Raw genomic sequence first — 15,603 nt, forward strand, 5'->3', positions numbered from 1 at the left:
ACTTAAGGGTTCCAGGGCCAACAAACAAATACATCTGTCCAATACAATTGGACAGGGTGAACTTCTGCAATATGTAGCTAACCCCCTCCTCAAATTCTGGGGTAAACCCATGTAACACTTGAAACCAACGCTGAGTGCACTAAGACATTCAGTTTTAAACCTTGCTATGTCAAATTCTTTGCCCTTTTTGTAGCTGAGGGCTTTCTGGTTTACCCTTGTTGCAATGCACTTGCAATGTAGAAATGTTGGTGAAGTTGCATTGCTTAAGAGTAGAAAAGGCAGAGAAAGGTACATGTAAAAACTCTGGCAACTATTATTTACTTCTTGTTTTATTCTTTAAATTTAAAGTCAAAGCAATATTTTTAAGGAAATTGTGTTGAGGTTTTGTTCAGTCAGAACCCCTTCTCTGTGTCCAAATCCTGTCACAATATATTTTATTTTACTGTCATTTCATTGTAATTACATAAAAATCATACATTTAATTTCAAATAAGTGAAAAAATTACTTCAGAAAATACATTTTTCAGTCAGAACCCCTTCTCTGAGACCAAATCCTGTCATAATATATATATATACTTGAACAATGTGTTCATTATTTTGGTTATAAAAGACAGTTAACAGAGAAACACTTTTCAATCAAACATCGCTCTCTTCTCCCAGACAGAAATACACAAAGGTATCAGACAAGCGTCATTCTAAATACAAAGCAGATATTGCAAGGTAAATTTTACACCTCCTGTAATAAATGACCAATAGTATTGTTGTTAATGTAGCAATTAAATGGCTTCCATATTTCTTCATATACATCCATTTTGTTTTAAATAAAGTATATTATTTTTTCCAAGGCCAAACACTGTGCCACTGTGCCTGTGCCATGCTCCAATAGCTGGTGGATATTTTTTTTTCCTTTTTTTTTAACTAAATGCTTTATAACTGCCTGAATTTATAAAATTTACTTTGACTTTATAAGTGTCTTATGAACCATTTACAAGTCCTAAATAATCGTTTTTCAAATAATGCTATACTTCATTTAGAAATGATAAATATCATAACAATAATGCAAATGTCATTATTAAACAAAGTATTAGGGCTGTAACGATACACCAAACCCACGATTCGGTTCGTATCACGATTTTTGACCCACGATTCGATTTGTATCGCGATTCTATCACGGGGGCGGGGCTTGGGATGAAAAATAGATTTTGAGAGGAAAAAATATACAAGTATTTTTATTAAATAACATTTGGAAAAACAATAGAATCTGAACACCAAAAAACAATAATAACTATGCAAATTATTAAACTAAACTAGGCAGTGTAGGCTGCTGCTTTTAGGTTGTTTTCTGTGCTCCAACTATATATTTTTTATAAGGCTATACCCTTCTTGTTTTGAACTTCATGCATGTGTATTGCATGGTAAACAAGTACATAATGTAATGATAACAAGACTGTTTTATCTTGGTGATGATGTGTAGCCTACAGAGGCTTTAAACAGACATGAATGAGAGAGATCAGCAGAGCGCGTGCGATTACCTGCGTCTGTCTTTGAAGGTTTCCGTGTATCATCATTTTAACGTTCACGTCACAGGTACTATTTCCCATAAATGCGCGTCAGCAGCAGCGCTGGTCAGCATCCCACAGCGCGTGGAAGCCGCGGTGAAATAAAATCACAGAGTCACGCATTGAATCAATGCCATATTTGTCTCTAAGTGAAGCATCAGCTTCAGCGTTACCCATGCGACGCATTGCTGCTCAGCTGAGCCCTGAGCTGAGCTTTGAAAAGTCGAACTCAAAGTTAAAAATAATTAACAACTTCATTACATCTCTTTTAACGAATCAGCTTTTTTAAACGTGTTTGTTGAATGAACGGTTAAATGACTCGCTCAAAGTCCGTTGTCATAACAACCCAGATAGCAAACTGACATTGAATCAACGTGGAAATATGACATCGAAACAACGTTGATCTGACATTGTTTTGCTCATCGAATTAACGTTGAACCAACGTCAGACGCGTCATTCTTTCAAAACTAACGGAAAATCAACTTGAAATCAACGCGTTGTTTCAACGTTATGAAAGCAAACCAATTTTCGATTTTCATTTAGCTTTGAAGAATGCCGCGTCTGACGTTGGTTCAACGTTAATTCGATGAGCAAAATCAACGTTGTTTCAATGTCATGAGAGGCGTCGTTTCCACGTTGATTCAATGTCAGTTTGCTGTCTGGGAATGTGCGCGCTGAGTGAAAGCCTTTCAATGCGCATATAGACAAGTTTCGGTTACAGTGGTTACTGAAAATGACCTCGTTTTTGTCCACATCGTAAACATATTAATACAGCAACAGATGCATATAAATTAAATAAATAAATGGCGGTAATAGGGCATATCGCGCTATTGAGTCACTCAACATTACCGCAAGGGAAATTCCATAACCGCGACAGCCTTCTCGAACGCGCCAAAGAGAAATGCACTTTTCATGCGGATTACATAAGCAGAGAGCGGTCTGTTTTCTTTCGTTTTGAATTGTTCTTTTTAAAAGTTGACATTTCAATTTATTTCTCAAGTCTTAGCTTATAGGGTTTCGATTCATGAGACGAGCTTCAATTCAGGCGCCGGCACCTCAATGTCGTGATTACCTATCTGTAGGCTAGCTATATTTTCTTATTTATTAAATCCAGGCAATTTGTTGATGAAAAATTTATTAAAATTGAGATACAATTAATAAAAAAACGAAATTCAATTTAAAGTAAGTCTTCCCAGACAGCAAACTGACATTGAATCAACGTGGAAACGACGTCTCTCATGACATTGAAACAACGTTGATTTTGCTCATCGAATTAACGTTGAACCAACGTCAGACGCGGCATTCTTCAAAGCTTAATGAAAATCGAAAATTGGTTTGCTTTCATAACGTTGAAACAACGCGTTGATTTCAAGTTGATTTTCCGTTAGTTTTGAAAGAATGACGCGTCTGACGTTGGTTCAACGTTAATTCGATGAGCAAAACAATGTCAGATCAAAGTTGTTTCGATGTCATGTTTCCACGTTGATTCAATGTCAGTTTGCTGTCTGGGTTTGTGCTTTCTATTTGAATTCTCTGAAAGTTTAAGTGGCGCTTCCAGAGAACTGTCACGACATTGTTTTTTTTTTCCTCGAACACAAAAATTAAACAAAATAAATATTTTATGTTCTGGGGAGAGCTAACCCTTCATTCGGTGGGCAGCCTAGGATTTCCTTTGGTTTGTACAGTGTAATTTACAGAATTATGAAAAATATAGGCTATATTTTTGCCACCTAAATATTAAAGATGTTTTGTGTCGCGTCCGTGTACGCGTGTGTATTTCCCTCATATTAAATATAAAATGCATGTGTAGACTTATGTTTTTCTAATGTCTGGACGTACTGGATTTAATTAAGGGAGTAGGCTATGGATATATAAACAGAAGTGTCAAAATATTGATATTAAATGTATTTTCTGAGAATGTATTATTTTGATGGATTTAAGTTTTGGCTAATTTAACCTCAACTAGTTTTGTGGTGTAGGTCTACATAGGCTATTTTAAAATGTTAACTTCAAATAATATAAATAGTAATTTAAAGATGTGGTAGCATTGGATCTGGACGGGAAAGATAACTGGGAGGTGGAAGGGGTGTGTCGCGATTCTGCCTTCTCACATCGCGATACAGTATCGTGGACCTGAGTATCGCGATTTCGATTTTATATCGTATATCGTTACAGCCTTATAAATCATCACATCTGGCAAGAGGTGAAATGCCCCTGCACATTTGCCTTTAAAAGAGCCAAGGTATATCCATCAGCCACAGACAAATACATTACAATCAGAGGCAACTGTAAGGAGTGTCGTGGCCACATTCATGTAAAATGTCACAAAAAGCCTGAATTAAACACCACAATGGTGTTCAAGTGTTCACTTGAAAACAGTGATGACTCCCTGCACACTGGCTGCTCAAAGCGTGCGATGTCTGGTAACTTGCGAGTGCAGATATCTAAAGAACTGTATGAGGGTAGAATGGAATCCCATGTCTGGAGGGCATCAGAGGCATCAAAGCTGATGGATTGTGGAGATCCCGAGCCAAGTCATCTGCCTAATTTGGCCACCCTGCGCAAAGCAAAGCAAGAGCTAAGAGATTTAGAATTAGGCGACAAGGATCCTATTTTGTCACTGCAGATGCTAAAATATAGTGCACCTCACAGTGGTAGCATTAAAGACATTGGACTGGACAAGTTTTTCTGTCATTGGAGTCAAACACAAATGTATATGTATAAGACATTAACAAAGACATCTACTAACCCCACTGTGAGTTTTGATGCAACTGGCTCAGTGGTGAGGAAATAACAGAGACCAAATGGCAAGTCCGGCCATATATTCCTGTACCAGGGTGTTGTGTCAGGGGGTAAGAGCTCAAGTGTCCCAGTGGTGCAATTGCTGTCAGAGAGACATGATGTCAGTGCCATAGCACATTGGCTGACCGAATGGATACCCACAGGTGCACCTTCTCCAAAAGAGGTCGTGAGCGACTTTTCTCTGGCTTTGCTCTGAGCTTTGGTCAAGGCTTTTACTCCTCATCCTGATCTTAAGGCCTACATCAATGAGTGTTGTGGACTCTTACTCGGTAAACAGTCAGCAAAAGTCCCACCCTGTTTTGTTCGCGTTGATGTGGCACACTGCATCAAGATGAGCTGCCGGTGGGACTGCTTGAAAAAAAACCTCATCGCATTAAAGATTTCTTTGTGAGGTCAATGGCTCAGCTTCTCGTGTCACAATCCATGGATGATGCAAGAGAGCTACTAAGCAGTATCACTATTGTCGCTCTCAGCGAAGCAGAGGGCAATGACAGCTCTGGAGCACCCCTCATTTCAGAAAGGTGCAAGAAATATCTGAAAGCCCGAATTGCAGAAGAGTGTGTCACCATTCCAGATGTAGAGGTTGAGGACCTGGAAGAAGTGGATTAATGTGACGAAACACAGACAGACCTGCAGAAGTGGGTAACAGGCATATGTCAGGAGAGCAGGTCACTTGCCGTATCTAATGTTGATCATGACAACATGCACTTTCTACCCGAGATTATTCCCAATATAATCTGGCTTGCAAATTATTCACCACTCTGGCTGAAGTTGCGGTGATGTTGGAGCTCCGGAAGTGAGGGATCATTACCCCTGTCCAATGTCGAAGCTGAGCTCAAAAACATCGGCCTTTTCAAGCATGAAAACTTGCCTATTCGCGTGGATCGATTTATTGCTCGACATCTCTCCTTCATTGAAGGCAACATGCGTATTTTTTTCTGCAAAACAAAAGAGAGTGGAAAAAGATGAAGAGGATACAGCTGTTGCGACAGTGATCGACACAGGAGTCAATCCATTACCCACAACAACCTTTTTTTTACCAGTGTAGATGAAATGTCAGAAATGGATGCTTCCTGCTCTGGGCAGTCTGACACTGTCACAAACATCAATCCAACAGATGAAGAAGCTGTGGAAAACTGAAGAGGCTTAGCGGTTCCACCCAAAAAGAGGAAGAGGAGTTCATACCTCTCTCCTTGTCCTGAATGGCTCCATGCAGATCCATCTGTGAGGGGGAAATTGCGATCTGAAGTAGTGTAAGCAGATCGCAATTCTCGCGCATGCGTCGTGGAAATCTAAGGAAGTCTCGTTTCTGGCCTACAAGGAAGAAAAGAAATAGTCGAATAAACTCGTTATTTTTGTTTGTTTTTTCGCACAAAAAGTATTCGCGTCGCTTGATAAACATATAGTTGAGCCACGGTAGTCACTTGGTATATTTAAACATTTTCTTCATTGACTTTCTGGGCCGTCAAGAGGCAGTCCCTTAGGAGCCAATGTGGTAGTTATACAGCTCTCAAATTTAATCAAAAATATCTTCATTTGTGTTCGAAGACGAACGAAGGTCTTACGGGGTTGGTACAGCATGGGGGTGAGTAATTAATGACTTAATTTTCATTTTTGGGTGAACTAACCCTTTAATGATTCAGTCCTGTTTATGCGGATTGTAAATCATCACCAGCAGCAGCAGAACTTCAGGAGGATGTGGACCCCTTCACACCACAAGCAACAATGTCACAGGGTGTCGCTTTGATACTGGCCCTGTGTCACTATACATGCATTTGATAATAACTATTATTTAAAATATATACAATTAATTATATATTATAATATATCATATATGTTCTTATATACTTAATTTAATAGTTACTTATTGTTTTAATTGCATTATTAATAATAAACAATCTGATAAATAACAAGTTGCGTCATTACCATGCTCATGGTGTGAATGGGGCTGAAATCATCAATAGTAGAGGAGTAATTTGGTAGGTGGTAATAGGTGATCGTGACAAATTATATTTCAGTATTTCTTCTTGCAAAGTGGTTAAATCTGACTTTGCAATACCACAAGGAGGCCATCTTCTCCAGAACATGAATGTGGTGAAATTCAACACATGTATCAAACATATGGTTGTGAAGATGTGGGAAAAGATCTTTATCGGCACAATCTTCAAGAACCTGATTGACAATGGTCAACGTGACTCCACGTCCACAGGGAAGCTCACCTCCATTTGTTTTGATCCTCCTCTGAATGCATTTCTCTGTGGCCAGACACACAGACACCATGCCTGGTGATGGTTTCTGCAGACCGCCTCTGTCTTTTAGATGAATGAAATCATGTGCAGCACCATCAGTCGTCAATGCCTGTGAGCAAGGTAAGCAGGTGATTTTCTCTTTCATCTTCTTGACCACAAATCCTGTGATGTAGTTGATTCCTGCTTCTTTGTATTCAGAAATACTGCATACATCTGGGAGGTCAGGAATGGTGTCATCTTCAGGCACACCCACTTCCATTCTACGGGCAACATTTACAGCTGCAGGTGTTGAGTTGAGCATATAAGTGTTGTCTCGAAGCAAACAGTTGCCGGTGCCTGTTTTCACTTGGTGCCTCACAAGTAGGCATTTGTATGCTCCCCTGAACTGCCTGGCATTGGGGTTATCCTTGTGCCCACCCCTTGCTCTTATGGCTGAAAAGAAGAGCTCCAGGTGGTCCTGACTAAGTTTGTAGGTCAGAAGATATCTGCATGGTGCATTGGCCCTTTCAACAAGATCATGGTAGATGTTGAGTGCACTTCTGCCATTAGCAATAAAGCCATATATGGCAGTCTTCTTTTTTGTTGTGAAGTGAAGTGTGTAGCCTACTGCTGAACCTTCAACCCACGGAGCAGAGTGTCTGCCTGCTTCAATATGGTCTCAACCAGGTCTTTAGTTGTTGGCTTGATTGGGGCTTTGAAACCTTTTCCGAGAGGATTACGACTATTCGGTACATCAAAAGCTTCATCTACAGTGCGCACAAACTGCACAGTTGCAGCACAACCCTTGAACTCCTCTAACTTCAAGCCTTGCTCACAGAACTCCATAGCATCTGCCACACTGCTGCTGAAGAGCTGTGCTGCCAGGTGAACTTTAATTTTTTGTTTCCTCCATTGGATATGAGCCATCTTTAGCCTGTTCCCAAGTCGCAGACCTTCTTTCTCCTGAAGTTCATTGAGGGCTTCAAAGTACTTCCACTTAATCTTCCTTCCATCTTCTGTCTCAAATTCTAGTGAAGATGCAAAGGCATTCCGAAGAAGCTTTAGCACGAATCTATGTATGTATTTATGCAAGCATCCAAGAACACATGTACTCTATGTGCAGGGTCCTCAGGATGCAAGAAGTAGGGCTTCATGTTGTTGATATTTAGGTCAGCGCCAAGTTCCCTTATCATGGTCAAGTTGCTTGTGGGGGCATTACAAGTGAGACAACTTTAACTCTTTCCCCGCCAAACACGGAATTTTCCGGGTTTAATGAAAAAACGCATCCCCACCAAACACGGAATTTTCCGGGTATCCGTGTTTTAGGTGGTATACGGTAAGGAAGACCCGCGCGCATGTCCTGAATGAGTGCGCAACTCTTTGATCAGAGAAACAGATTGCAATCGTCTCAAACAGTGGAGTAGTGAGAATGTATCAGACAGACAATGCAGAGGTATATGGCTGAAGTACTGGAGGTTAATGGACTCGGAGTCCGATCACTCTTTATTTGATAATTCTGAATCTGATCGGGACGAAGTAGTCAGTGAGAGAGATGCACATGTTGTCACAGAAAGTTCTAGCCACGGACGTGCCGCAGATAGATCGTATAATATTATTACACTATAATATTTATGTGTGTGTGCAGGCATTTATGTGTGGCTGTCTAAATATGAAGGTGTAATTGTCAAATTATTTCTCTCTTTGTGCACATTTACCACATTGTAATATGTATTTGTGTGTGTGTGTCTAGACCTGTTTATTGTAATTCCAATTATTCATTATTCACAGGTAGAACACAGAGAGGCAGAGGCAGAAGTTTTATTGCAAAAGTTACATTTCCCTTACATCCTGGGAAATTTGATATATTTTTCATTTATTTATGTTTTTAATTTATTTTGGAAAGTTTTATATATGAAGGAAACAACATCTGAATGTATTCTGCTTTTAAATGCACTTGTTTGATAAAAATACCTTTTTCACAGTTTTTTGTCCAAAATGTTGTGTTTTTGACAAAACCTACCTCTGTTCAAGAGGCAATAAAAAAAGAACAAATGAAGATAAAATAAAAACGTTTTTTTTTTTGCCTAAAAGCAGAGGCTCAGATCTTTATTTTTATATATATCATCTTCATATATTCATGGAAGAAAATATTCAGCGGGGCATTAAAATTTAGCGAAAAAATCGTCAAAAACCCTGGCGGTGGCTGGCAACTTTTTTTAAAAACGCTGGCGGGGAAAGAGTTAAAGGGCAACTATTATGGAAAATTCACTTTTACATGGTGTTTGAACATAAATGTGTGTTGGCAGTGAGTGAGCAAAACCACCCTAGAACAATAAAAATCCACCCAGTGTTTTTTTTTTTTACAATCTCAATAAATCATATCCACTGTCTCAGAACGAGCTGTTCTAAGATTCAGCTCTTTGTGACGTAGAAAGTGAGAAAGGGGTTTGATTGACAGTGTGGTTGTGGCATAGACCCCGCCCTCTGTGATCTGTACACATCATCCTCCATTATTTCACCGACAGCCGGTAATGTCTCTTGGAATCATAAGTGTTCTGTCGTGGGTTAATCCTGTTGTTGTGGCTTAAAAGTTAATCCTCAAGTGTGGATCGTCGTCTACTGTTTGTGATCCACCGACACATCCAGTAACAGTAAGTGTGTTTTATGAATTTTGAGCAAATAACTTAGATAACTTAAATAAGTCTGTTCAGTCGATGTCAGCTAATTCAACAACAAATGCGTCTAAAGTTGTCGTCGTCCTAGGATGTCTGTTTATATAATTTAAACCTTGTTTGTATAGTGTGTAACCGTACGTTTATATATATATATATATATATATATATATATTTAAAGATATTGTATTAAAAACTGCATATATGTTGTTGTCCTGTAAGTTAGCCATCTTCTCACATTTGCCACAGAAGCACCTGTATGACAAGTAAACATGACGCAACAGGTCCCTCGTATAAATGTATTTCGCTTGTACATAGCAAACTTTATCACAGTATGTGTATGTAGTTTCAAAAAAGCCAGCGTTAACGCCTGCGTTAGTGTTTGTGTATGTCTGTGTGTGTGTGTGTGTGTGTGTATGTTGCACATCCATAATTGCAAATGGGACGTGATTACAACTCTATACATACATGTATCAAATAACCATACCGAGACGTACTGGTCCATTCTTATTTGTGTTTATTCTGCCGGAGTCTCTTCGTACTATTTATATATTCCGATTCAAACGTACGCTGAATGACATTCAAAACAGTGCGTCTATCAGCCCGTCTGCTTAGAGTGACTGCCGATAGGTATCAAGTTACGCCCTCATCCAAAGGCAGGGCGGGGATATGCAGCTCATTTGCATTAAGGTGGTATACCTCCAAAACAGATCATTTTTAAAGAGGCCCCAAAATGACATTTTCAAATGGTTATAATAAATTAACTGTGGGGTATTTTGAGCTGAAACTTCACAAACACATTCTGGGGACACCTGAGACCAATATTACATCTTGTAAAAAGGGGCATAATAGGTGCCCTTTAACACCAACCTCATGAATTCTGCTAAGGCTCTCCCTTATGACATTTGCCTTCTCTTTTCCGTCCATACCTGTGATGAAGAAGTATGCTATTGGAATTTACCATGACTCGTTGACAGCAACAACCATGAGTACCAAGGCCCGGGTGGCCAGTGTGTTGTCAATTTCTCCAGTCCCAATGTCCACATAGCCATGGAACTGGTCCCCTGCAAATTCAGTCATCTTGTGAATGTACATTTCATCCATCATTAGGGCACAGACAGTTTCTTTTCCTATCTCTTTGTTTGCCTGTACATGACTTCGTAGTGCTGTGAAAGACGTCACAGTAAACCCAGGATCGGCTGAGATGCTGCTGTACCAATTGCGGATGGTGTGACTGTGTGGCAAAATCTTTTAAAAAATTGTCATGGACATACTCATATGCCTTTGGGGAGTAAAAGTACAATGTGGTGGCAAACTGCTTCAGCTCCTCTGAGTACTTTGCTGACTTTTTCCCCTGCTGTATTTTCTGCAAGATGTGTTTTGGTACTTCATTAATTGACTCAAGCAAAGAGGCACATTGATTTGATATTAACAGCTTCTTCCTGAGTTCTTTTGTGACCCCCTTTAAGGTGCAGACTTTTCTTTTTAAACGTCTGGACTTTTGACATCGTCTTCTAAGCCTTTTCCTGTATTTTTGTAGAATTTGCTCTGTGGCCTGATTTTTTTTCGTTTCAAAGTTCTTGGAGACTCTAGGTTGTAGCTGTGATCTTCCCGAAAGTTGTCATATTTTGCACATTTAACAGTTGAAGCTGCATAACTGTGATCCTCATTATTTATAGCAGTGTCAGCTTGACAGATGTCATTGCCAAGCAGAATGTTTCCATTGGCATCGTCAGCCAGGGTGGCATTGCTGTAATCGGCAGCGGATTTCACGCTAAAGTGGTAGTTGTCAACTGGGGAATCCTTGTTTTTGTCCCCAGACATTTTGGACAACAAAGGGACACTTACCTTTAAGTGTATTACCGCTGCTAAAAATCTTACGTCTTACACTCTTACCCTTGGACCTCACTAGATGAGTTGGGAAGATGGTTGGGACTGCTGTGCTCTTAAGGCAAAGATTTCCCGAGAACCAAAAAATGAACATAAGGAAATACAGATTTTTAAAATATAATTTAAGAATATATAATATAATATAGATTATGTTTGTAGAACCATACTACTCTAGATGTTCTTGAAACGTTTTCTCAGCCTCATATATGAATGTTAAGTATGTGTTTCTGGCCCATTCTCGGTCAAATTACGAACTTTCAGCCATTTGTTGTATCTCTGTATTATGGATCCAGCAAGCCTAACCCTGTTGAGGAGTTTTTACAAGATTTCTTGGAGGAGTTGCAACCGCTCATCCAAAATGGAGTTTCATTCCAGAATTTGGCTCACGCAGTTACAGTGAAGGCAATCATCTGTGATGCACAAGCCCGGTCATTTCTAAAAAGTATAAAAAGTCACAATAGTCTGCATGGATGTGAGCGATGTGTTGCAGTAGCTCAAATAGGGTAGTTTACATGACAAAGGGTCCTTCTGAAGGAAGAACAGATGAGGTATTCAACCGAGTTGGATACCCTGACCATCAAAAACAAACGTCACCTCTTGTCAGAGCTGGTATTTTGTGTGTAAAACAGTTCCCAATTGACTACATGCACCTAGTATGTCTTGGAGCCACAAAAAGGCTGCTGACATACTTGTGGCATGGGCCAATTATCTGTCGGCTGAGTAAAGCTCAGAGAGAGCAAGTACAAATGAGCATTACTCAGTTGAAACGAGCTTTGCCTGCAGAGTTTGCAAGGCAGCCAAGAAGCATGGAAGAATTGGATAGGTGGAAAGCCACTGAGCTCCGTCAGTTCATGCTCTACACAGGACCATTAATCTTGAAGGATGTTCTTCCTAATGACCAGTATCACCATTTCCTTTGTCTGAGTGTTGGTATGAGCATTCTTTTGGATGAAGCAGATGAGAAGAGAGAGTCTTATCTAGGATACGCGCACACATCATTCTGGAGCACTTTGTGGATATCTCTGTGGATTTTTATGGATCCACCTTTCCAACATACAACATCCATTCCATCAAACATTTAGCAGATGATGCTGCAAACTTCCACAGCTCTTTGAACAATATTTCATGTTTTCCGTTTGACTTGCAGGTTATCAAAAAATGGTGAGAAGTGGCAAACAACCGCTAGTGCAAGTCACCAAAAGACTTGCTGAAAGACAATGGACTGAAAGACCTGCCAGACAATCCCGAAGTACAAGCAAGCTAACAGCAAAGATGCCGGACAACTGTGTGTTCCTGATGGATAATACAGTGGGATTTATCCAGGAGAAACGAAACGATGGAACACTAAGGATGGATGTGTTTAGGGAAACTCACTGTGAATGCGTCTTTGAAAAGGCATACAATTCAAAGCTCTTCAACATAATGTTTGTCAGCAGTGACTTGTCAAACATTCTTTTGTATATACAATTACTAGCATGTTATATGTAAGGGATAATCCATGGCTAGCCATGCATTAAAGGATTTTAATGCACGACGTAGAGGCGAAGAACCACCCGACGCGAAGCGGATTATCCCTAACTAGCCGTGGATTATCCTGCTTATACCTCGGTTATTTGCCAAGTTAAAAAGAAGTTAAAGCTATAACTGATGTTAACAGTGTAATTTATATATATATATATATATATATATATATATATATATATATATATTATTTAAAGCTTTTTACATTTTAACAACCCCCCACCCCATGCCAGCATATAAGTAGCAAGAAAATAAAGTACATAAATAATAATAATAATAATTAAAAATAAAAATAAATAAGTAAACCAATAATGATAAATGCCAATATACATATGTAAAAGTACATACACACACAAACATATAATGCACATTTCTAGATATGTACATACAAATAACAGTGTAATTTTTTAACAGATGTGTAAAAATTACGGTTATTTTCTTAAGTTACGGCTCGTTAGTTCTACTCCGTCCACTTTAAATAAAGTAGAGCCATCGGATTGCTTTTATTTGAATGAATTATCACATTTATTTAAACTCATTATTAAAAGAGAGAGAGAGACGGAGAATGATTTTTTAATGGATTTATTAAAATTATTTATGAATGACAGCAACACTGACAATTTAAATTAATTATGTAGAGTGAGAAATAAAACCAGGGTCTCTAGCCACGATTACTATAAAGACACATTACATTTATTGAAATGCATTAAATTAAAAGAAAATAAAAAAAATCAAAGAGTTGGAAATTTCGATATGGGGTTGTTTTACTCATCATCATAGCCTACTAGTTGATGTTAAACTCCACATTTCCATTTATCGTGAAGTTAGACATGGAAAAGGGTAGGGTTATTTCAGTTTTAGGCTTGGAGGTGAAATTATGTTTCGCTTTGCTTGTTGAGGTTCTAGATGTCAGTCAGTATGTCACTCCATGCACTCCTCTCTGACAAAGATGGGGCCCAATACAGGCCTCGCATCGGTGGCCTGTCACTGACATGATCTGGCGACTTTATAGTCCTGCATCAGAGAGTCGTCCAACGGCAGTGCTCCGCAAACTATGGTTTGTGTACATTTGTGAGATACCTTCCACCTGAACAACAAGAATTTAAAGTATACAATTTAAATTTGGAAAATAATATAAACACAGTTTAAATTCATGGGCAAAAACGAAATATCTATTACCAACCTCTTCACAAATACTTTTTAGCATATTGCCAAGGTAGTTGAGCCCCATCGGCTCCTTGGTGAACCACAATTCGGTGCTCTTGAGTTTGCACAGAGAGATGGGTCTCAGATGATTTGATTTTGATTTGATTTATTGATTTGATTTGAGATCTTTATTTTGAACATGTAAATAATAAATAAAAATACAGTTATTAATCAATGAAACAAGGAATATAAATTAAAAGAAACAAAACAAAAATGAACAACAAGGTAAAAAAAAAATCCAAACTTTCCAATATTTGAAGAAAAACAAAACAAACAAAAAAAAAACAACCCTCTATTTACATGTGCAAAAAGGAGAAGGAAGAAGTAAAACTTATAAACTCCTACCCCCCTATACCATATTTGCAAATATGCAAATAAAATGCTCCGGCATTTTCTGGAAACTTTGAGAGGTATTTTTTAAAGTGGGTCGCCGGTCTTGCAAGCATAAATCCTCGTAAATTTTCCCTATCCGATGCAGTGGGATCCTTGTGGTTTTTTTTCTCTGGGTTATGCGCCAGGGTCAAGTACTCTTTCCCGTTCTCGTCTTGCCGGAGAACGAAAGACTCTTTTGATAGCTTACGGTTTCTTTCTCTTCCCCTCCGTGCAAAACACAGCTGTATGTCAAACCAAACTTTTCTTGCAAGTCCTGTGGGTGTGAAAGGGGAGTGCAGGTGCATTTCTAATTTTCTCCAAGTCAGACTCAGTAATTCGCGGATGATGAACGCTGGTGTCTTTTCCATTTTTCCTGTAGCGCTTTAAAACTGATTTAAAGACGGCATTGCTTGACTTGAAGTCTTTATCACTTATGATGTTGTATTTTGTAAAATGACGGTTTATTCCTGCTCGGAGACACATCAAACTTGCTACACTGTATTCGCGTCCAGCGGTAGACGGAACAGAGGCATAAAACTCCCGCAATGTCTCATTTAAAAGAGAAGCAGAGTAGGTCTCGAAATCAGAATTGTTCTGTCTTTGGCGCAAAAAGTCACTGAAAGTGTTAACTGCCCATTTAGTTGTCTTTTTCGTATTGACCTCATCTTTGTCGTCTTCGATCTTATCTAGCTCTGTGTTAATTTTTTGTGCCGCTTTTTCAAGTCTTCTGTTCCAAATTGTGCCTGGGCCCATTTCTCAAAATTGCCATATTCACCATACAAATTAAAACATATGCAAAAATCATCCATTTAGCCTACCTAAATAAACGTTTTTTTTTTTCATATGTCTCTCACTCTGTTTGCAAGCGTAACTGTTACTATGGTTACCAATGTTTTTTACAGTCTATGGTTTATAGTAGCGGATTCATTTCGAACTGTAATCAAACTGACTGGAACTACCTGTGCAATAAACGGTTTTACTGCACACCTTCCAGCCAATCAGAATCGAGTATTTAAACAGCCCGTGGTATAATCAAAATTGTTCAATTGCTTTCCAACTGTTGGAATAAATGGACAGGTTTTAGTGTCCTGAAAGTTAAACTCTGTCCTGTTGTTTTATCTTTTAGGCAATGGACAATTGGGGGAAAGAACAAAGAACTAGAAAAAGGAAAGTCTTCCGTGACTTTGTAAATGGTACATTATTATTTGGTGCTTTAAAACGGATTTAAATTACAAATTGTTAATGCACTCTTGACTGTTTTTCATATGTGAACCTGAAACTTACAAATTAATTTCTGTTTGATTTATTTTAGATTTTGACCTTGACAATGACAGTGACGTGACTGACATTGAGT

The sequence above is a fragment of the Pimephales promelas genome, chromosome 16, assembly GCF_988280905.1.
Source record: "Pimephales promelas chromosome 16, fPimPro1.hap1.1, whole genome shotgun sequence".
In the NCBI taxonomy this organism is placed as follows: domain Eukaryota; kingdom Metazoa; phylum Chordata; class Actinopteri; order Cypriniformes; family Leuciscidae; genus Pimephales; species Pimephales promelas.